The sequence below is a fragment of the Carassius carassius genome, chromosome 10 (assembly GCF_963082965.1).
Source record: "Carassius carassius chromosome 10, fCarCar2.1, whole genome shotgun sequence".
NCBI lineage: Eukaryota > Metazoa > Chordata > Actinopteri > Cypriniformes > Cyprinidae > Carassius > Carassius carassius.
The window spans coordinates 15,420,612-15,444,368 of NC_081764.1; the positions used below are offsets into that span (position 1 = coordinate 15,420,612).

General features: G+C 36.3%; 1 protein-coding gene across 1 annotated transcript in view; it reads left to right on the forward strand.

Moving 5' to 3' along the window:
- The first annotated feature begins 236 nt into the window (after nt 1–236).
- Nucleotides 237–23,757, forward strand: part of LOC132151857 (leucine-rich repeat-containing protein 7-like) — a 153,212-nt gene continuing 129,691 nt past the window's right edge. Inside the window, exons 1-2 of the mRNA XM_059560322.1 lie at nt 237–312; nt 17,290–17,564. The gene's annotated coding sequence lies outside the window, so the exon portion shown is untranslated. The remainder of the gene's footprint in view (nt 313–17,289; nt 17,565–23,757) is intronic.

The window sequence follows — 23,757 nt, forward strand, 5'->3', positions numbered from 1 at the left end:
AAGCGTAGGTGAACTTGTTTGATTGACGTCGTGGGAGTCCGTCCGCAGACCACCGTATACACGCGCGTAGCCATTGCACTGGACCGCACCGACGATGCAGAGAGGATGGAGACGGTCTACAAGGAGACACGATGGTTCATAACATAGACAATTCTGTTGTTTTTCATTAAAACCGACGTCCATTGTTATTTCCACTGGATTTTTATTTTTATTTTTTTGGAAGTGAGGGAGCCGAATTCCGTTTTTGGAAAACGTCTTTTTCTAACCTTGTAGCCTACATTCGGTCCCAAAATGATCCAACTGCTCCATGTGGTACGTACGAATTAAGTGCATGTTTTATATGTGTCTTTTGCTCCCTAAAGTTCATTATAGTGCCAGTCGCAGCTGTCTGAAATGAAAGTACGCCCACTCAAAGTCAGCAGTAGAGCTCTGCGCATGATGCGGGTGTCATGTCTCAAATGTTCAGATCCCCCTCTGATTGAATATTGATCTCTGTCCCAAAGGAGTTCAGGTGCATAAGTAGCTCAAGTTAACATAGTTGTTCGCAGTCTTTCCGGTCATTTTTAGCGTCAAATCATTATGAATTTACTCAAAAACGCAGTCTAGGCATTTTAGTCCAGGTTAAGGTTGGCACTGTATCTTATAAGGATTAATTGAGGTAATTTACACCTTTAAATATGTATGCTTAGGTTTTGTTACCCCCAAAAGCCTGCACTTTTCAGCAACAAATCCACTGTAATGTTTTTCACTCACTTGTCAGAAATGTGTTACAGGGTTAATACAGGCAAAGTGTGACAATTTAAGATATTATGTAATTTATCTGCTTTAAAAAAAAAAAAAAACCCAAAACAGCTGCATTATTGTCAAATCATTTTAGTTCATGGTGCCCTGATTTCTGTGGGGTTTTAAATGCATATTCACTAGTTAACCCCTTAAATGGCACTCACATTTGTGAACATAGACGGGAAAGTGCACAATCCAAACTTACATTTTTATAATTCATGACATAAAACATTTTGGAACATGTTTTTGATGTACCATTTTCATGGTAATGCAATGTCTGATTTTAAAATGGTTCTCAAAGGATGGATTTTTAGATTTTTAAGTTTCCAATTGATCTATAATATCTGATTATTTCTAAAGTGGGATTCCTAAAGAAAAAAAGCACCGAAAAAGACTTTTTGTGACAAAAGTGAGAAACATCTTGTTAAGATGTAGATTTTTGAGGTGCACTCTTGACATAAATTAATCTATTACTTTTCCTACATAATTTTTCACAAAAAACATTGGTAAAATATATATTAAGGAGTCTTAGACCTCTCCAACAATATATATATAGATTGTCATGATTACATTACAATTTAATCTTATATAGTGAAGTAAATTTAGGCGTCCCACTGAGGGGATGGGTAACAGAACATTTAAAAGAATCATACATATGTATTTTGCGTATTTGTAAATGTGTAAGGGACATTGCATTTTTAAGACAGAGTAAGAGTATATATACAGAACACTTTGAGAAACTAAAGTGACATTTTATACCATTAATGCGGTTTTAGAGGTTTGTTAGTCTTGTCAGAACAGCCTACTTGTTTTATTGAAAAATAATTTTGAGAACTCCATGGGACCAATTTGTGTTGTTAAATGTTGACGTGAGAAAATTTTGCCTGCATAATAACCAGCTAAATAAATAACAGCAAAGTGGTTTAAGCTAGCAGGTTAATAAATGTGTTTCCAGAGTTTTCTGAGAAGGGCAAACTCTGTGGACGCATGATATACAGTAATCACGAATTTGAAATTTAGTGTAAAAGTTGAAATTGATTTCCTGTAGATACATCTCCAAAAACTACTTGATTGTATTTTGTTAATAGAATTACTATACATTAACAAAACAATATACTGTAATTTTATACTCTGTTCTCATCTAAATTATTTGCTTTCTACAAAGCATCTAATGTCAAAGATGCAGGATTGTTTCAAATTTTGGTTGCATGTATCAGAAAAATAAACATTTAGACAGATACATACAATAAATTTACTTTTATGTTAACATGAAAAGTTTGATTATTCTATTAATCTATTAACTACAAAACTATTTGGACACAGAACAAAATAATTTTGCTTGATGGAGCTCAGTGGGCATTTAGTATGCACTTGTCTTGATTCTAACTGTTATTTAACCGAAATGTTTCTATTAAATGACAAAGTAACATCCTCAATGTCTGTATACATAGTTTGAAATGATAAAAAGAAAGAAAAAAGACTTGAAATCAATGCCTTGGAGAGGCTCATTGCTCCCTCACAAGGTCACCAAACCCTAGGGATATTTGCCTCTAGAAATCCATCTGAAACCATCTTGAAATGGCAACAGGCCAATAAGTGTCAGCTAAATTATCTGGGTCTCTCATGTTGAGGAAAAGCAGAAAATATTAGTAATAAATTCTTTTTGCGCGTTCAGAATAAAGAAAACCTTTTTTCTATATATATTTAATATTAATGTGAGTCACAGTTGTGATGCATTAAATTATGCGTACAGGTCCATTTGAGGCTTCATGTTTCAGAGTATATTATGATGATTTCAGGATTAATGATACATAAACAGAACAGGGAAGCAACAGAGAAGGGACTGGATCGCCTTGATAAAGCCAATCAGATTAAAGTAGGTCTTCTGTCAACTAGGTCACCCCGACCTACATAGCTCGTCCCATGGAAAATACTCAGCTTTTTTAATCATAATGTACCTATATCAAGGAGAGACTTATTAAAATTCTCAACATACAAAAAAATGTAGATGTGGCTTACCAATGCAAAATTACTTTTCTGATGAGTGTATGTATGTTTGGAGAGCTGGTATGAAATTTTGTGAAAAGGACGGATTGATATATTTCTGCATCATATACAGCTATCCATAGTAATTAAGATTCCAATCACATAACTAGGGGCTCCAGAGTTGTAAAAATAAACTTAACTTCATACAGTTGTTTTAATCCAATTATTAATGCATGAAGTTGTTTAAAGCGTTTAACCTAGTTTCATCATGCCCAATATACTACTGCTCTTCAAGCATTTTTACATATTTGTATTGGTAGTTTTAGGATTTCTACTACAGTTGCTGGATTACATCATGCCATGTGTTACTCTTTTAAGTTTTTACTCTTGATCTCTCTTTTATAAACACATTTTCTCACTCTCAATAGTGGGGTGGAGAATGGAGGCAGCCAGAGCTGGCACTTTAATTCCGTGGTCCTTTTTCCTCTTCATATCTGTGAGCGGGTCGCTGCATAATTAGCTGCAGATATCAGCACAGGTTTCCATGGTGCAGCATCATCTCTGTGTGAAAGGCCTGCCTACACATAAACACTCTCTCGCACACACATACACAGCAGAATGCTGGAGGTTTAGCACTTTATTATAATTATCGCCTATTCTTGCAGATCTGGAACACCCTTACTCACTATGTGACTTCACAACTAGGTCTTCACAGTGGACATAATGGTTCTTTGTTGAAGTGTTTGTTGAAGTGTTACTTTCCCATCTGTTGTGTGTTGTGCTGTGGTTTGCCAGTCATGGAAACACCCACAAGTTTTCATCTTTTGAATCATCGCTCTAGGTAAGAATGTCTGCGTGATGCAGGATTTTCAGCAATTGCAGCGTAATCGCTGTTCCTCGATGACTTGTGGTCTACAGCCTACTTAGATTCACCTCAGGAATGTTGCGTTGAGGTTATGAAGAAACCATATTTTCTCTTTCTGATTCTCTGTCTGTCTGTCTGTCTCTCTTTCATGATTCTCTGTTTGCTGTCAGAAAAGACAGTTTTTCAGCACTTCAGCCTACAGACAAGGTTTCATTTCAGTGTTGTGTGGGTGTCTGCAGTGTAAGAGCTTACTCTGCGGAGAGAGACAGAGAGTGGGGGCTTCTAGTTGTGCTCTACTGCAATGGCAGGCTGACAGCGGCACCTGCTGTGTGTGAGGAGGGTGACTGACGGCTGAGGGAGATTTCTGAAGAAATTAGTAAAAGGTATTCAGCATGTTTATCCACTTAATCTATCATTCACTTTTCTACCTGCAGCAAGGGCATTAGATGTGTAGCTATATTGGACTGGTGGTGTATGATGGGGTTTCTGAAATGAGGTTGCGAAGTCACTTCTCACTTCTCAAGTTTTCTTCTCAAGTCACTTCTCATCTTTTTATCTTCCAATATGAATTCATTTTTAGTTCTATTTGATGCTTACAGTTTATTGTTTAAGACATACGGACTGTTATTTTACCTTACACTTTGGGATTACTGGCAACCAACAAATAGTATTTATACTTTTATGAATACAAATCAGATTTATTCAAATAAGTATACAATTTTGATTTAAAAAAAGAAGTCTCTTACCAAAGCTGCATTATTTGATCAAAAATATAATAAAATCGGAGATGTGAAATTCTGCTAATTTAACTGTTTTATATTTTAATATATTTTAGAGTAGTATTTTCATCTTGCCTGCTGAAAATTACTCCAGTCTTCAGTGTCACAAGATGCTTCAGAAATCAGTCTAGAAATATTATATTATTATAAATATTTCTTCTCATGAATACTGAAATATTTTTAAATCCCCATAAATAAAAAGCAGTGTCTCTCAACGGCCTGTTTTCAGCACTGCTGCTAATGTGATGTCACATTAGCCACAGGCCCCACCCACGAAAGTTGACAGACACTGCCATTTTAACGTAGAACCACCCTGAGCGAGTTCACAGCAAATTGTGTGTTGAGTGTTTATTTGCAAAGGCTAGCTATAGCCAGCTTGAGCTCTTGAAGCTCTGCCCTCTTCCCCTGGAGGACCAGCTCATTTGCGTTTAAAGATACCGTGTTTTGGCTCATACCCTAAAATGGCATTTTTAACAAGCTATAAAAAATAATCTGCAAGGTATTTTGAGTTAAAAATTCACATACACACACTGGGGACATCAGATACTTATTTAACATCTTATGAAAAGGGGCATAATAGGTCCCCTTTAATCACAAATTTATTGAACACTTATTGTAAAATTGTTCAATTCTTAAAAAAATAACTTTTTAACAATAGTGTACATTTTTTATTTGTAGTAACATTATTTATTAAAACCAAGTTATATGAAGGTACTCTTTGTTTGTTAGAGTATGGAAATTTCGAGATACTGTAGTTAAAAAGGGCATTCAAAATTGCCCTTGTTGGTTTGTGCTTTCTTAATACGTTTTTTAAAGCTAAATATGGCAGTTTTATTTGCATTATGTTTATGCACAGTGGGTTGGAATAGCCTCAACTCCTAACTTGTACTCTATATGCAAACCTGTAAAGCAAAGCTGATGGTGCATTTGCATGATAAGACCTGTGATCCTTGGAGCTTGAGAGTAGTTTAGTTGAATCGAGTTACCAAGCCCTTCTATCTTGCATAACAAGCCAACAATTTACTTTATACTACCATTCAAAAGTTTGATATGTATAGGATTTTTTTCTTTTTTAATTAATTAATACTTATATTCAGTAAACATGTTTTATTCAGTTAATAAAAAAGTGATTAAAATGTAGTAGTATTTTCGTATAAATCATAATTTACAATTACTATCCTCTTCGGATGGCAGTATGACCACCCCTGATGAAATCCGAAGGGAAGTCAGGAGTGCGAAAGAGGGCCTACTAGGACCTAAAACCAAGATCCACATTGGAACATGGAACGTCCGTACCATGTGGGAGGCCACCAAGACAGCACAAGTCCTCAGTGAGATGAAAAGGTACCACCTGGACATCTTGGGGATAAGTGAGAGTCACTGGATCGGCTCTGGTCGTCAAGTCCTGCATGAAGGGTCTGTTATCCTCCATTCTGGTCACGAGAACACCCATACACATGGTGTAGCCATTCTAATCTCCAAGGAGAAGGCCAAAACCCTGCTAGAGTGGGAACCAGTAAATGAAAGACTGATCCGAATACACCTCAACTCAAAGTTCTGTAAACTCACCATCTAACAGTGCTATGCACCAACCAATGAGGCTGAAGAGGAAGTCAAAAAAGACTGGTATGAACAACTGCAAATGGCGGTTTCCAAAGTACCCCAACACGACGTTCTTCTCCTAACTGGCGACATGAATGCCAAAGTGGGAACCAACAACTTCAACAATGAGAGAGTAATGGGTAGACATGGATGTGGCGACAGAAACAACAATGGTGAACGCCTTGTTGATTTCTGCATGAGTAACAACCTGGTCATTGGTGGCACCATCTTCCCACACAAAAACATCCATAAGCTCACATGGCAGTCACCTGATGGTAGGACCATCAACCAAATCGACCACATCATCATTAACGGTAAATGGCGCAGGTCACTGCAAAATGTTAGAGCCTACCGAGGTGCAGATGCCTATAGCGACCACTACCTAATCGCTGCCACCATTAAACTCAAGTTTAAGAAGTTAATCCCACAAGGCCATCGGTAGAAGAAACTTGACATTGCAAAACTCCAACATCCAAAGAAAAACAAGGAGTTTGTGTTGGAACTCAGAAACTGCTTCAGCACGCAAGAGGCTTCCTGTGAAATAGAAGAAGAACCCAACAAATGGAATGCTATCAAAACCATATACTCTGAAACCGCACAAAAAGTCCTGGGCTTCAAACAGAAAGGGGCCAAAGAATGGACACTTGGCTGAAAATCAAAGAGAGGAAAGAGCTGAAGGCAAAGATGCTGAACACCAAGTCCTAACGACTCCTCGAGAAAACCAAGATGTCCTATAAAAACAAGGACAGAGAGGTGAAGTGCTAGAAAAGACAAAAGGGTCTTTGTTGAATACCTGGCAAGTGAAGCTGAGAAAGCTGCAACCTATGGAAATCTGGGCACAGTGTACAAAATCACAAAGCGACTCTGCGGCAGATGCACAAACCAAACTACCCATGTTATGGACAAGAATGGCAACATCTGTACATCAGAGAGTGAACAAGCAGCCAGATGGGTTCAACACTTCCAGGAAGTACTCAACCTCCCTGAGCCTGAACAACCAGCCAACATCACAACAACAGAGGATATCCTGGAAATCAACACCAACCCCCCTGACTCTGCTGAAGTTAAAGCTGCCATCCAAACCCTGAAAAGTGGCAAAGCATGTGGCATAGATGCTATTCATGCCGAGATGCTCAAGGTTGACATTCTAACATCAACAAGAGTGCTGACGGACCTATTCCAAAACATCCAGAACAGTAACACCATCCCTGAAGATTGGTCCAAAGGCCTCATTGTCAAAGTCCCCAAGAAAGGCAACACTAAGAAGTGTGACAACAATCCCAAGCAAGGCGTTCTGCAGAGTCCTTCTCAATCGCATGGAGACAGCCATTGACACCAGAATTAGACAGGAGCAAGCAGGCTTCAGGAAGGGAAGAGGATGTATGGACCAGATATTTGCTTTGCGTAACATCATAGAGCAGTGCTTGGAATGGAATACACCCCTCTACATCAACTTCGTGGACTTCAGGAAGGCCTTCAACAGTGTCCATCGACACACCCTCTGGAAGATACTGCAATCCTATGGAATGCCATCAAAGATCATCTCAATCATAAAAACATTCTATGAACATTTTAAGTGTACTGTCATTATGGGAAATCACCTCTCTGAGTGGTTTCCTGTGCAGTCCGGAGTGAGACAAGGGTGCATCATCTCCCCTATCCTCTTCCTGGTCGCCATAGACTGGATCACAACCAACACCATAGCAGACAGACCCAGAGGCATCCAGTGGACTCTGCTCTCCCAGCTGGAAGATCTTGACTTCGCTGATGATCTTGCTCTCCTATCAACCAACCAGTACAAAATGCAGGCTAAAACTGATAGGCTGAACAACTTTGCCAGACCAGTTGGGCTCAGTATTAACACCTCCAAAACACAAGTGATGTGTGTCAACTCCATTCCCACAGCACCCATCCTTGTTAATGAGGAACCACTTGAGTTTGTGGAAAATTTCACCTATCTGGGCGGTCTCATCAGTAAGGACAGTGGGGCATCTAAAGATATTAAAGCAAGGCTGGAAAAGGCTCAGTGTGCCTTCTCCCAACTCTGTTCTATATGGAGATCAAAACAATACAGCCTTAAAACGAAGATGATCCTATATAACTGTAATGTAAAGTCTGTTCTGCTGTACGGTTCAGAGAGCTGGCCAGTTATCAAAACTGACATGAGGAGAATGGAAGTGTTCCATAATGGATGCCTCCGACGAATATGCCAGATATTTTGGCCTAATAAGATCTCCAACAATGAATTGTACAAGAAAACGGGAAGCTGGAGTATCACCAAGGAGATTACACGAAGACGCTTGAGATGGCTAGGACACGTGTTAAGGATGGAGCAGGAGAGCATCCCAAAAGTCGCCCTAAGATGGACACCACCTGGTAAAAGAAAACCAGGGAGACCCAAAACAACCTGGCGCAGAACGGTGACACAAGAGCTGGAACAGATGAACCTGTCATGGGGAGAGGCCCAACATGCTGCCAGGCACCGAATACAATGGAAAGTACTCATTGAAGCCTTATGTCCCATAGGGGATGAAGAGAAATGATGATACCTGACAGAGACTTTTACTGTAAGCAGTTCTTTATGGGTGTTCTCTGATTTGTCTCTGCCCACATGCAGGAGATATAACAAAAACAGATGAAACCATGTAAGCAACTGTTAATCTGAATGAGTTTTATTCACTGTGATAATGCACTGCTGCAGTTTATATACAAATGTTTTTTAGCAGCAAGAAATCTGATTTCTTGTCAAAGATCTTATTTTTCCCAGCAGTACATCTCATTGGTGAGCATATTTTTTAAAAGCTGTGGCCAGTTACAAAGCCTATCCAGCGGCATGCACACCAACTAGTGATCAACAGTAGCAATAAAACTGCCGTGAGTGTGAGCGGGACTTAATAATATGGTAATAATAGCCAGCTGGTATATTAGACCTTTTTGTGACCATGCTGAAATTAGGTTGATCTATTATGGTCTTATAAGGCAGACACATCCTGTGTTGGCTCAACTCTCAGAGCCTCTGAAAAAACTGGGCCGCAATCTCTGTCACCATAGTGCGCTGGTCAGGCAGTGAAAATGTTCAACCTCTGCCCAGGTGGTGGAAATGTGTTATCATTCCCAGTGGGCTTTCTTTCTCTGTATGTTTAGAGAGACACTATTTTGTGTTTATTTCCCTCAGCCTATTCCCAACTACAAAATATTTGACTACCCACTACCCCATCAGGTAATATTACAGATAATGTTAACAAAGGTTATCTGCTGTATTATTATTGAGATTTTCATCAGAAATATACTTTTGTGATCTATGGCACAGTTTAAAATGCTTGTTACCTTTACAGAAAAACACTTGCCATATACAGTGAAACATTGTAAATGGTTTAACACAAACACAAGCAAAAAATATGAATTACAGTATATTTTACTGTGAAAACAGTGAAAGGACATTACCAGAAATCCCTGCATAAAATATATGATTTATATTATGTGTGTGTGTGTGTGTGTGTGTGTATGTATATATATATGTATTTTTTTTTTATATACATTTCATAAATCTTTATTGCATTTTGTGTGTGTGTGTGTGTGTGTGTGTGTGTGTGTGTGTGTGTGTGTGTGTGTGTGTGTGTCATTTCATGAGTTAAATCTCTTGTGTTTTGTTTTTAAGTGTATCATCCTGTGCACCGTATATGTTTACAAGTATTGGCCATGCTTGATGGACAGGATTTTGATAGTTGGTATATTACCATTAAATAGAGTTTTAATGATGTTAAATATTCAGGTACATATGTGTCATGCTGTAATGCTGGAAGCATTGTCACCATATTTTGTTATGGTGATTTTTTTAGCATTTTGCAACTGTTGCAAATAACTATAAGACAACAATGTTACGGACTCAATTTATTTGATTTTTTTTTACATGAAAATATTTGTTCCTTTCTTTGTTCTAAGAGCTCTAAGATATTTAGGATGTTCTAAACTAGTATTCTTTCTTGATCTGTTCTTATTCTGCTGCAGGGCAAATAAGGAATTACTACTGAACCTAGATGTTCAAATGATCTGAACTTCAGGCGAACAGGAATGTGAAACTAGGGTGAACTCTTGCTACAGTATCTATTTTGAGCAGATGGACAATGAGCAGATTAGCTTGAGTTTAATCACAAATTACATCGCAGAAGCATTTCTGGAAATTATTGTTTTATTCACATTTTCCATTTTAAGTAAAATATAGAAACAGAGGAATGTAGGCCTGGAGTGAAGTGTATTGATCTATCCCTGTGCAGCAGATGGAGCCATGGCTGCATTTTGAAGCATTTCAATCAGATAAGTGATATTGCTATTTGGAAGCAAAAAGCAAGCTATTTACAAAATCAAAATCATGTCATTCCAGACCTGTATGACTTTCTTTAATCTGTGAAATACAAAGGACATTTTTAAATGAGAAAATGTCTCAATGAACAATATTGTTTTGGACCCCATTGCCTCTTATTATATGGACAGGGTTCTTCAACATATTTTATTTTATATCACTCAGAAGAAACAAATTCACACAGGTTTAGACTGACATGAGGGTGATTAAATACTAACAGAATTTTCACTTTTGGAAGAACTATCTATGGTTTTGAAGACATTTTTATATTAATATATGCATACTCCATTATATTCCATTTGATACAGGCTCTGGCTTACATGTAGGACAGTGCGTATCTCATCATCTTTAAGCATGGAAATAGAAAATGGTTGATGGTTTAAAGTAAAAAGTAATCTAAATGGAAGAAATGCTTGTACAGTACACTGACATTACTGATGGTGGTTATGAAGTACAGCCAAAATAGAAAGTCTTATCTAGAAGATTAGTAAGCACTTCAAGTATGTTTGCTTTAGTGTCTCGTTACCATTTCCACGACACACACGCTGTAGTCAACAGTAAATGACAAAATGACAGAACTTAATTCATATCCTCTGTCTTGCACTTTCTCCGCTGTAGCCTGCAGTTTCCATGGCAACACTGTAGCATGAGCACTTGTCAGCCCACTCAGGCAGGCTTCGCTGTGTGAAGTCACAAATAAAACATTCTCTCTGTTCATCTCACCATCCACACTGCAGTACAAACCCAAGCACTTCATTCTGACTGTACCAGTTCTAGAGATTCACACAGAAATCATACCCAGTCCACTCAATTTTTCCTCCTTTGTGGAAAAGTGGAACAGTTGCAAAACGCTCTGTGATAATGTCAGGCTTGGTAGGGCTTAAATCTGCCATCATGTACAGTAGGTAATATGTGAGTTTTCAGTTACTCGCAAGATAATGTTGCACGTCAGACATTGAGTGTACTCTACAAAACCACCTTTTAAATTATGAAAACTTTATTTTTAAAGCTGGGACTGTCAAGCTTGAGGAGTATTTAATCTAAAACAGTAGCAAAGTGTTTTTGACCATAAAAAGCATCCTGTCTTTCTCTGTTGTCAGAGATATGAGATATGAGATTTAATCACCCTCATGTGAGTTTCTTTCATTTGTGGAACATAAGATGAAGGATCTTCATGTGCGTCGTTTGCATGTAACGGCATTCATAGTGACCAAATGAATAACAACACACCATAAGATATGCCTTTTGCACTATATTTAAAGTCTTCTAAAGCCAAACACTAGATTTATGCGAAGAACCAACCAAATTGAAGTCACAGTTTATTAATAATCTTCCTTTCATTGAGCTGGTAAGTTGAAAACTGTTGCAAATGGTTTACTGAGTCATTGAATTGTACGTGACTCATGAACAAATCAGTCAGAATCAGTTGAACAACTGATCTTGAGTAGCGAATGAATCATTTGGTATGATTTGTGAACCTGAATACATAGGTTCATTGAAAAGAACACTGCACAAAATTCACAGATTCACTGATCTGTTTTTTCCATACAGTGAAACACAACGAAAGTTAATGGTGTGCGAAACAACTGTCTTTTGTTGTATAGACCATATATACGCAATGAAAACAGAATTTTCATTTTTGGATGAACTATCCCTTTAGCAAGTAGAAATGTAAGACATTTAAGGACAAATATTACATTGTCTGGCTCAGTGGGTTTGCAGCATTTTGTGTGACTGACTTCATGATGCCTGACGGAACCTGCTGGGTCATTTCCCAACCGGGAGGATGTGATATCTAGTTATAGTGTTTCATTCTGGCTGACGTTCATTTTGACCTCAGGAACTGGACCTGAGGGAGGAACACAAATAAAAACCATAAGAAACTTTGTTTTTTCATTATCTAGTTTTATTGCCTGAAAGCTTGACTGTATAATCAAGTCTTTCCTTAATTCAAAGTACAATTTTTCACCATGTGCTGACAAAATGCAGGGGCACCAGAAATAACAAAGTAGGCCAGAGGAAGGCATTCTGGGATGCTTAAACACCCTTTGGGTGCCATCAAGAGACTTTTGTCTAATATTACTCTCTTGCATTGCTGCCTGTTTTTCTTTTAAATGAGTCTTGTGATATTGAGGGTTTACAGCATCTTTCAGGCTTCAGTCCCTCTGGTTAATATCTCATTTGGTCTTAGTCGATCTATTATGAGAAGTACCAAGCAAACTGTAAATGAAAACGTAAAATAATTCTGAAGGATGAATAATTCTAAAATAATTTTGAAGGATGCACTGAAAATCACATATTATGCATTATAATACACAGGTTAGAAAAATGCATAACATATCAGTTCCGATTAAAACACGCCTCTTCTTAAAACACAAAAATGCTGCAGGCAGGTGCAGGGGATGGAGCTCTTGCTCTGTTAGAGGCCATATGGGCTGTGTGATGCCTGGAGGTGCTCTCCTTCAAGTGACTCCTCACGTGGCAACTCCACTTATCTTCAACTCTCTGCCGTGGGCCGTCAGTATTAGAGGCAGCTATGATTATGCGTACCCTGTTGTGCTTCATAATAAACATTCATGATGTGTTTTAGCATTTGTACTATCCTGCTAATGTGTAGCAATGTTGATGGTACATCCCAGAAACCATCAGAGGACCTTGGGGACAATTGCTCCATTTTCCTCTGCCTTCTCTTTATTCATTTATCTGATTTATTTGTGCCATGCCTGACCTGAGGACAGATTAGCCATCTTTAAATGAGTGCAAGGTGCTTCGGTGAACATTTGCTTTTGAAAGACGTATTTGCATTTAAAAGATTTGTCCACTCTGTCCAAATCATGTCAGATGGTGTTTCTTTAACTATGGGCACTTTTTACTCTGTTAACTTTTAATGTCCCTTAAAAATCACTAGTTTATTTAATTTGTTTACTAATAGTAAACTATAGAATATTGGATATGAATGCATTATATGAGAATTCTTTTTTTTTTTTTTAAACAGGTTTATTATTATTTACTAAAAGTAAAACCATATATATTTTTACATGAACCAAACGGTAATTGAAATATATATAAAAACTTACAATTATGTTATCGCAGATAGTTTAATTTAATTTAAATTATAACTACTAAAATAACTAAAACTATAACTGAAATATAAATGAATAACTATATAGACAAAAAAACAACAACAACAAACAAACAAAAAAACCTTAAATTATCATTGGCAAGACAAATAATCAGCCATTTTTATTCTAAAAATGCTTAAAATATAATTTCCACCACCATCTTTTCCATCACACAATGAATTTTATTAGCACTGAGATTCTATTTCTTTTTTATTTTTAATTAATATTTTGAATTGATTTTGAGTTTTCCATTTTCCATTTTTTTCAGTCCACGTATCTTTTCTGTGTAGAGAATGTTCTCTTGATTGAATGGAGATTGGATTCCACTTGGTATTCTGCCTCAGATGTTCCCGTTAAGTTATACATCATCATTTGTAGGATGGAGACTGGGCAAATGACCTTAAACATTGCTCTTCCATTAAACAGAGCGATTGAACCTGAGCTTGGCATGTTTAAATGCTGCTGTTTGCCATACTGTGTGAATAACAATTCTTTTTCCCAACATTGATCGTTGGCTGTGGGCTCCCCTCAGGAGAAGTGATTTAATTACACTCCATCCTATCTCTTGGTTAAGGCTTTTTCATCAAAATGCTCCCGTTTGCCATGGGAATCCATAAGCATGAGGTCACTGGCTTCACTTCCTGCTGAGCAGATCTGGACCTCAGGTGTCGGAAGCGATAGTTGGCATTTGGCAAGCGTACCAAGTGTACACCTGGAACTGTGATTTTGCTGTTATGATGACCATGTGATCTCCATTCCCGTTCAGTGAAATCCCCTCCGTCATTTAATGATTTATTTTGCCTTTGAGTTCTTAAAGGAATAGTTCACCTAAAAATTGTAATTACATATTCATGGATTTAAGATGGCAGCACGGTATAAAAATAAAACCTATTTACTCACTCTTATGTTATTCCTAAACTGGATTCTGTTTTCTTTTTAAATACAAAAGGAGAATATTCACTCCGAAGTAGAAATGGGTGAATATGCTAGCTTCCATATAACTGTTCATATTGATGGGTAAGTTGCAAAAATGGAAAAAATTTACCTTAAAAAAATTTACCTTAAATTTACCATTTACACTCATAGACTGTATTTCAAGCCTTTTGAAGCCTCAAGTCATGATACACTGATATTTTCCTCTTCAGAGGCCTGTTAACTCAAATGTTGAAATGTTGCGACTAGATCGTAAAGTCTTGAGAACCAGATAAGTGAATGAATATCTGTTTTGAACTGGATCAGGTGGTTCATAAATCACACTGAATGATTCGTTCACTACTCAACTGAATCTCTCGTGAATCAAGTTCATGTCACTGAAAGTCAAAGCAGTCATATTGTCAGCTTACTGGAGGAAAGATTATCAGTAAATAATGACTTAAATTTGGTTTTTATATTATAAATCTAGCGTGTGGCTTTAAAAAATATATATTAATATATACTGTAGCGCGAGATTAATATGGACCACTTTTATTGTAATTTGGAAAATATGCAGAAGACCTGCATGGAGATTCTTCAAAATATTGTCTTTTTTTGTCTCACATAAGAAAAGGTCCAACAGGAACCACATGAGGGTGAGTAAATAATTACTGGATCTATTCCAGTAATTATTCCAGTGAACTATTCCTTTATATTGCTACTATCATTCTACGACAGTACCACATGCTTCTAAATTTAACATCTACTCCTTTTTTACCTCACCTAACATAAATAGTAGATGCTTTTGTGTTTTGTTTGTATTTTTGAGGGCATCTTTATAAATAGTTGCACCACCATGGCAGGGTATCGCTGGCATCACTCACATAATCCCCTTTATCTTTGTGCTGGGGTTGGCAACGATTTTCCGCAACTCCATCTCTAATGCCCATGAGTCATACTTCCTCATTTTGAAGGTATGTTTAGATCCATTGACTAGTTTATACTGAGAAATTCTCAAGCCTTCTTTTCCTGTTATATCCATAGTTGCGTTTTAGCTGTGCTCCCAGGGACCCAAGGCACATGTCTTGAGGAATGATATTCTAGTGTTGCAGAGGGATTATGTGATGTCCCTGAGTTGTGAAATTTGACTAGTGTTAACAATTACATGTACTGAGGAGAACTGAGATCGGTTTGTACTCTGGCACCCTGTGAGTCATAACACAACACCCGCTCTGCTTTCTGCTTCATGATTGTATGGGCAGTGCTTTGATTGGATACAGTAGAAATCATGGGTATTGAAGAGGCATAAATGCATTGTAAAATTCATACAAGGACACATATTGTGAAATACAGTTATATTTGTGATTCCAAACCAAAGGTTTGGATTTTACTTTTGATTAAACCTGTAAGAAATTATGATTTAATTTAAGTAAATATTATGACATACATTAATATTAGGGCTATAAAAGAACTAACTGTGTGTGTAATATACAGAAATTAAAAAAAAATGCATAAACATTCATAGCAAAATATAAATTATCATTCCAAAGTTTTGGGTCTGTAATTTTTTTATTTATTATTATTATTATTTTTAAGAAATGTAATATTTTTATTCAGCAAGGATGCATTAAACAGATTACTGTTAGAAGAATTTGATAAGAAGTGTTCTTACATATCAAATACTGTAAATGCAGCTGTTCCGAATGATCAGGGTTTCCACAAAAATATTAAGCAGTACTGTTTTTAACAATAATTGATGATCATTGATAATAATAAGTAATGTTTTTGAGCACCAAATCATCATATTAGAATGATTTCAGAAGGATCATGTGACACTAAAGACTGGAGCAATGGCTGCTGAAAATTCATTTAATTTATTTACATTTTACTGTGTTTTTGATCAAATAAATGCAGCCTTTTGAATGTTAGCATCAGATGCTACTTGGTGAGCCACTTTTCTAACCCTCAGTGTAGCTTTATTGTGTGACTTTAATAATATTAGTGTTAAAGCTTAATTATACATACTTATACATACTAATTATACATACTTCATTATACATATATAGCCACTCTCTGTTTTATAGTGTTTGTTTTATTGTTGCCTTATTGTTGTAAGCACCAGATATTATTTTAGGTACACTCACTCATGCAGTTCCTTAGCTGTGATTTACTGCTCATCATCTTATATCTCTGAGAGCAGTCTTGCCCTGCAGCCATAAATCTGTTAACTTATAGGGAGCTGTTTTCACATGCTGATCTTAAAAGCTGTTCTGTTTGCCACCAAAATATGTTTGCGACAGTGCTAAATCACATGGAAATGATTTTATGATTTATATCCTAAACTTCTTTAGAAAATAAATGTGCAGGGATAGATCTTGGACCTTGACCCATATTTCCTCAAACCCAGTACTTTTCAGGTCAACATGACATCAAATTGGAATTTGGTTTGCAATCTTAAAGGGATAGTTCAACCCAAAATGAAAATTCCTTCATCATTTGCCTCAAACCCACTCTAAAATGACTTCAGAGACTGAAATTGTAACTAGTAAATTAGCAGTAAATGAAATTAAATAAAGTATAAAACTTGACTTCACTCTACATTTTTTCTCCTTGAATATCCTATTTCACTAGGGAAAAAAACCCATTACAATATGAATGTCAAATGGTTTACTTGTCTAAATGCAAAACCTGAACTTTGCCATATACAAATTATACTGAATATGTGTTAATAAGGAGTGTTTTCTCCTTGCTGCAAACATGTCATTTGTTGTTATGACTGTTTATTTTTACAGTAAGGGTGAGAAGGGTGACAATTTTGCATGTAAAGTTTGAAATGGTTTGCTAGGAAGAATAACAATGTCTCATATCTGTGTTTTGTAGGTGTATCTGGAAACAAGTGGCAGCCTCTTTCGGTCAGTGCATCAGGACTGAGAGTGTAGCATGGGCAATATAACAGGATATGCCATCAGTGTCTACTGGCTGGCAGGATTTGGACAGGAGGCTGAAGATGAGGAAAACGTGAGTGTTTGCACACAAATGAACTGGGTGGCTGTCTGTTCCCACCAGTGATAATCTACACAAGTCTTGCCTGCTCTGGGAGTCTCTACAGAGAGTGGCCAATAAAATCTACAAAAGGTCATCCCATTTCTACTTTGGTAAGTGTGAAAAAACGCAGAATAAAAAAAGCAATATATTGATAATGACCCTGCTGGGGCTGTCTGCCTGTGCTTTTTTTTTCATAAACGTAATGTTCTTTGTTCTGTTTCAAATCAGTGGTTGGGTTTGTATGCTTGAAAAAGAATATGAATGAGGTTTGATGGAAATAGTACAGTATATCAAAAGTGCTGTGGTAGTGCTGGCCTTTGTTCTGTGCCTGTTACTGTTGCCCTTCCTGCACAAGTTATGGCTTCTATCATTACAATCCAAATGGCTCCATAATTCCCTGAGGTCATAGAGGTCTGTTGAAAGGTTGGGTAGACTTTTGTAATGAGTTCACTGAGCTTTATTGCAGTCTGGATGTGAGACCAATAATGAATGCCATCATTTAACTTCTGGCCTTGCCCTGTGATCAAGATTGTTAACAGCTGGACGCAATTGTCCAACAGTTTGATTTGGGGGCTATAGACTATTAAGTTTTGTAGCTGAAATCCACTGAATACAACAGATGGGTGAGGATAGAAATTATTACTCTGGACAATTCTGGATACATTTTTATTTACTTGTTTATTTATTTAATTAAAGCTGCTCTTGATGCGTTACATACTCTGTGATTTTGCGTTACATTTGACCATTTAATAATTTTGTTAGTTTCATAATAAATAATGTATGCTGGAAAAAAGTGCAGGGTCAAAACAGAACAAGTTATGAATTGTTGCTAATGTAGTTCTAAGGTAAAACAGGATGAAGTTTGTTATGAACAGGCTGCTTATTTACATTACAATTCAGTTCATTACGGATAAGCCCATAATTCTCTTTAGGCTGACTACTTACTTATATGAAAATTCTATAATAAAGAATATTTTCTATGAAATTCTTTAAAAGTATAAAAATTCTATACCAACAATTTGTAACTTGTTCCACTCTAAAAGCACTGTAAAGACATCAGGAAATATAAGTAAATATTAAGTAATATACAAATAGCTATTTAACACACTGTTTTAAAGATGTTATTTTGAAATTGTAACTGTTAATACAGTAATTTACCGTAATCAGTGTTAAAATAGTAAACATTATTACAACAATAGCAAATAGTGACAACTTTTCCTTTTTTTATCTTTCAGTTTAAAAAGTAACGATAATTATAAAACATAATAATTGCGATTATATCAAAATGCTCTTTGGTGTAAATTTGACCATAGTTTAATCAATTCCTAATGGATAAAATGTTCTACTAAACATTTTTGTCCAATAACTTACAATTGGCTGATGTTAAAATTCTTTATTGTAATTCTTTAAATGTAAATATAGGGGAAATTAACATGTACAATTAAATATCCAATATCAGCTAATATATCCAATATAATTTAAACACATACCCGATTTGATGGCATTAAATTGTGCATACGCAAATCTATTGGCATTCTCACTAATTTGGGCCATGCCAACCAGCAAAACCATGACCCCTTGGTGGAAATTCCTTGTTGTATTTTTGTGGGTGAGTCTCAGTCTACTCATATGGACCAAATTGGGCCTGAGTGATCTACACAAGCGTCACTGTGAGAGGCCTAATGAATGGCTTCAGGAACTCTTCTCGCTCTCAACTATTCAGCAAGACGTTCTCATTGGCACCATCTCTTCTGTTAGCTTTGGTGAAGAGAAGAGGGATGTCAGGTTGGAACAAAATCATGCTGAATTCCCCATGCTTTCATTTTTGACACACATTCTCCTGAATCCTTGTGAGACTATACTGCTGATGTTTTTGTTGAGTCATGTACGCTCTGACAGACTATTCATATTACAGTGAGTGTATTTACATGTGCAATCGTACACCAATTATGCCTAAGATTACAACAGTCTAAATTGTATTCATTTATCAGGTGAAGGTTTCCATGTTTTTTCACCTATTTTGTTCTGCTTATAAATGCCATCATCCTGCCTTTTTATTCAAAATGTGCATGTTTTGTGAACATATCCATTTAAGTTGGTCAAGACTGCTTATATTCTCTTTAAAGGGATAGTTTACCAATAAAAGAAAATTACCCTATTATTTACTCACCCTCAAGCCATCCTATGTGTATATGTCTTTTCTTCTTTCAGATGAATACAACCTGAGTTATATTAAAAATGTCCTGGCTCTTTTAAGCTTTATAAAGGCAGTGAATGGTGGTTTACAAAAATTAACACCCGGGAGCCGTGTGGAGAACTTTCTATGTTGGCTGGACGCAGTTTTTTGGGCTTCAGAATCTTAACTCCTATTCACTGCCATTGTAAAGCTTGAAAGAGCCAGGACATTTTTTTAATATAACAGTATTCGTCTGATAGAAGAAAGTCATATATACAAAGGATGACTTGAGGGTGAGTAAATCATGGTGTAATTTTCAGTTTTGGGTGAACTATCCCTTTAAGAGCTGAGGCTACATGTTGCTAATGTGATATTTGGGACAGTTTGTTTCTCAGAATGCTCTAATTGGTTGTACAACAGGTGTCAGTCTAGCCAAGAAAAGGCTTATCAAACCTTTAATTCATTGAAAGAACGCTGTTAGATCACTTATTGTCCAGGGCGACTAGTTAAATTTCTGATTATGAATGTGGTTAAAACAGAATATCATCCATCTGAGCAAAGTAGCCACGTTTTTATTTATTTAGTTATTATTTTTAATTCAGATGTTGAGTGTTTATCAGGAAAAAAACTGAAGGGTAGAAGGTTTATCTCGTCCAGATGGGGATTTCCTGGCTCTTGTCCTGTTGGCCGTTGTGCTGATGGGAAACTACATTATGGAAGATCCAAAGTGTAGATTATTGGCGGGGTAACTGGGTGAAAGCAGTGAGTTAGAGGGAACAGCTCTCTGGAGATGGAAATCCTAAGAAAAATTGAATGCAATTGATCCCACCGATTCTGAATCGTCATTATAATCCAGTGAAAATTCAGACAGTAAGGTTAAGAGCTGTGTCACTATTGGCTGCTCAATCACCGTAAAGTAGTTACATCTTTAGTCATTAATAGTGTTGCTGAAATGAATGTGAAATACTTCACATAGTATTTTGGCACAAATTCATCTGGCATTTGGTAGAAGCTGGCCAAATTAGGTAGATGCCAAAATAGACACACTCTCTCAGTTTCACCCTTAAAAAAACATTTATTATTTCACCTACATTACATACAGTTCCCTTATAAGAATTATAAACATGGTTCGCACCATACTGCAGTGTGTTTTAAGTGGTGAACTGGGTGCTGAAAACATAAAACCAACAATATTCAAGAGACACTTAGAAACCAATATTGTACATTTTTGTACATCCTATTTAGCCTAATTCATTTTACTCATTCTACATACTGTAGTGAATAGTTGCCCGAAAAGTGTCAGAATAAAATTCAGAAAATGTGTTCACTCTCAGGCCATCCAAGATGAGTTTGTTTCGTCATTGCATCAATTAGTGTGTTGTGAAGTGAAAAATTGTGTTAATCAACCAAGACATATTCAAATTGTGGCTTCCAGCAAGCACCATTTATTATCTAAAAAAGTCCAGAGAAGTTCTGAACAAATATGCAAATATTTTGGTGGATTTGATGTGAGAGGATAACAGGGCATGGACTTTTTCACTCAAGGAAGTGTTATTATGGATTATGGTATTTTGGCCAGAAGCAATCGTTTTAAGTGAAAATATCTTATAATACTGGATTTGTTTACTACAAACACACAGCTTTTCACTTCATAATACGTTAATAGATGGGCTGGAGTCATGTAGATTACTTTTAGATAATTGTGATATTTTTATGAGCTGTTTGAGCTCTCATTCTGATGGCACCCATTCACTGCAGAGGATCTGATGTAATGCAAAATTTTTCCAAACCTGTTCTGATATGTGGGCATCCAGGGAACTGTCCTAAGGTTTACATCCTATCTAACAAATAGAACGTAAATTCGATCATGTTTTCTTCTATCTTAAAATCACTGCATTGGCTACCTGTGTATTTTAGAATTTAGTTAAAAATTCTTCTCTCTGTTTTTAAATCCGTAAGCAATCTGGCACCAAGCTATTTGTCCGAGCTTCTCTGTCCACACAATCCCACACGAAACCTGAGGTCTGGTGATCAGAGACTTTTGGCTGTCCCAAGATCACGGCTAAAGAAAAGAGGAGACAGAGCCTTTGCGATTGCCGGCCTTCCGGCTTACATCTGAACGGCTCAATCTCTAACTGTTTTTAAATCTTCTCTTAAAACCTACTTTTTTTCTTTAGCTTTTAATTCATTGTGATATCATGTCATGAAAGTGTTTTTTTTTTATTATTGTTATTATTATTATCTTGTGCATTGTTCAGCACTTTGGTCAGCCCTGCTTGCTGTTTTTAATGTGCTATATAAATAAATACAAACTTGAAACTTGAAACTGATGAAGAAACAGACTCATCTACATCATGAATTGCCTGGGGGTGAGTACATTTTACAGAATTTTCAGCAAATTTTAATTTCTGGGTGAACTACTCCTTTAATACAATTAAGTATTTTATTTTTAGAACGATTTTGTATGTGCTGAGTTGGTCACTTGACCATGTTAGAACATATTGGACCAGCAACAAACGAGCTAACATCGAATTTCAGAAAGAAAGCATTATGCAGTATTGATTCTACAACAGAAATTCCAAGATATATCATGCAGCTTTTACAAATGTCCCTTCTCTGCTACCACTTCAGAGATAACAGTTGTCTAGTTAAATCGTTTGAGGTCGGCGTGTACTGTTCTTTGAGGGGAGATCAGAGAGCACATTGGAGTCTCAATGTCTATATTCACTGTTTTTTTTATGTGCTGTGTCGCAAAGTTTGATATAATTTTCTTTATAAAAGAATTATTCATTATTAATAATATGATAATAATAGCCACGATATATCCCCCCCCACCCCCACCACACACAGAGCTTTTATTTTTATACTTTTTTGCACCCTCCGAAATTCAAGAAGTTGTATCTCTGCCAAATATTGTCTGATCCTAACATACCATCAATGGAATAAAGCTGCACTTGGGTTCATCTATAACTTGCCTTCAGTGGACTATTTATTACAGCATAATTCTATTGCCTCGAGTATTGCAGCGTTCTTATGCAATTATAATGATTCCATATACTTCTTTTATACACTACTTATGAGAATGACAGGTCCCTGCTAGCACTTAGCCTGTAGCTTACGTGCCATTTGTTACAGACATGTTTCAACAATGGTCTTCAGACTGTCACATTTTGAAGAACTTCAAGAACATTTCACCAGAAATAAATGGTAATTATGATGGGATACCATTTACATTTATTCATTTAGCAGACACTTACACTTAGCGACTTACAAATGAAAGCAGTGGAAGCAATCAAAAACAGCAAAAAGAGCATCAGTTATATATTAATATAATTTATAATTATAAGTTAATATCAGTTATCAATATGACAATAATTTGATTTAGATGTCATGAAATTTAAAAGTATTGTCTTTTTTGATCATTCACAACTAAAATCTTTTTATATATGCCCCCCGGTTTATTTATACACTCTAAAAGGTGTAAAAAAAAAAAAAAGTTTAAAAAGTCAGATTAATTCTGTAAAATACAGCTAAAAAGTTAAACATATTTAATAAACAACCTGTACATTTTTCAGACCTGTAATTTGCTATAAAAAAATAATAATAATAAAATACAAAAATACAAAATATATTTTAAACCGTAAATCCAAGTCATGTTTTGTAGCTTTAACATTATACTGACAGCCATCATAATCTAAAGTTAACTAATTAACATGAATTTACTGTAGCATTTTTACAGTATTTTACTGTTAAAATAATTTTTTAAGTTTACTATCTAGCTCCATGATTGCAGTTTGAAACTATTGTTTCATTTGAAAGCTGCTTTACGACATACTTGATGTTTGACTGTGTCTGCCGAACTCTTTGACTGAAATATTCGCTTGAGGACCAGAACTTGTGTTCATTTTTGACAACTAATTTCAAACGAGAAGAGCGAAAACTTTTTACGTTGAAAGAAAATGCTGTTACGCTCCCACTTAGAGGTCAACCTAATTGCATTCAGTCATATTTCTAAAATGACTGGATTCAGGGCTGGCAAATATGAAGATGCTGTTGAGTCATGCTAATAGATCAGACGAACAGATCTCCCTCCATGGTCTTATGTATATCAGCGGGACTTGTTGCCA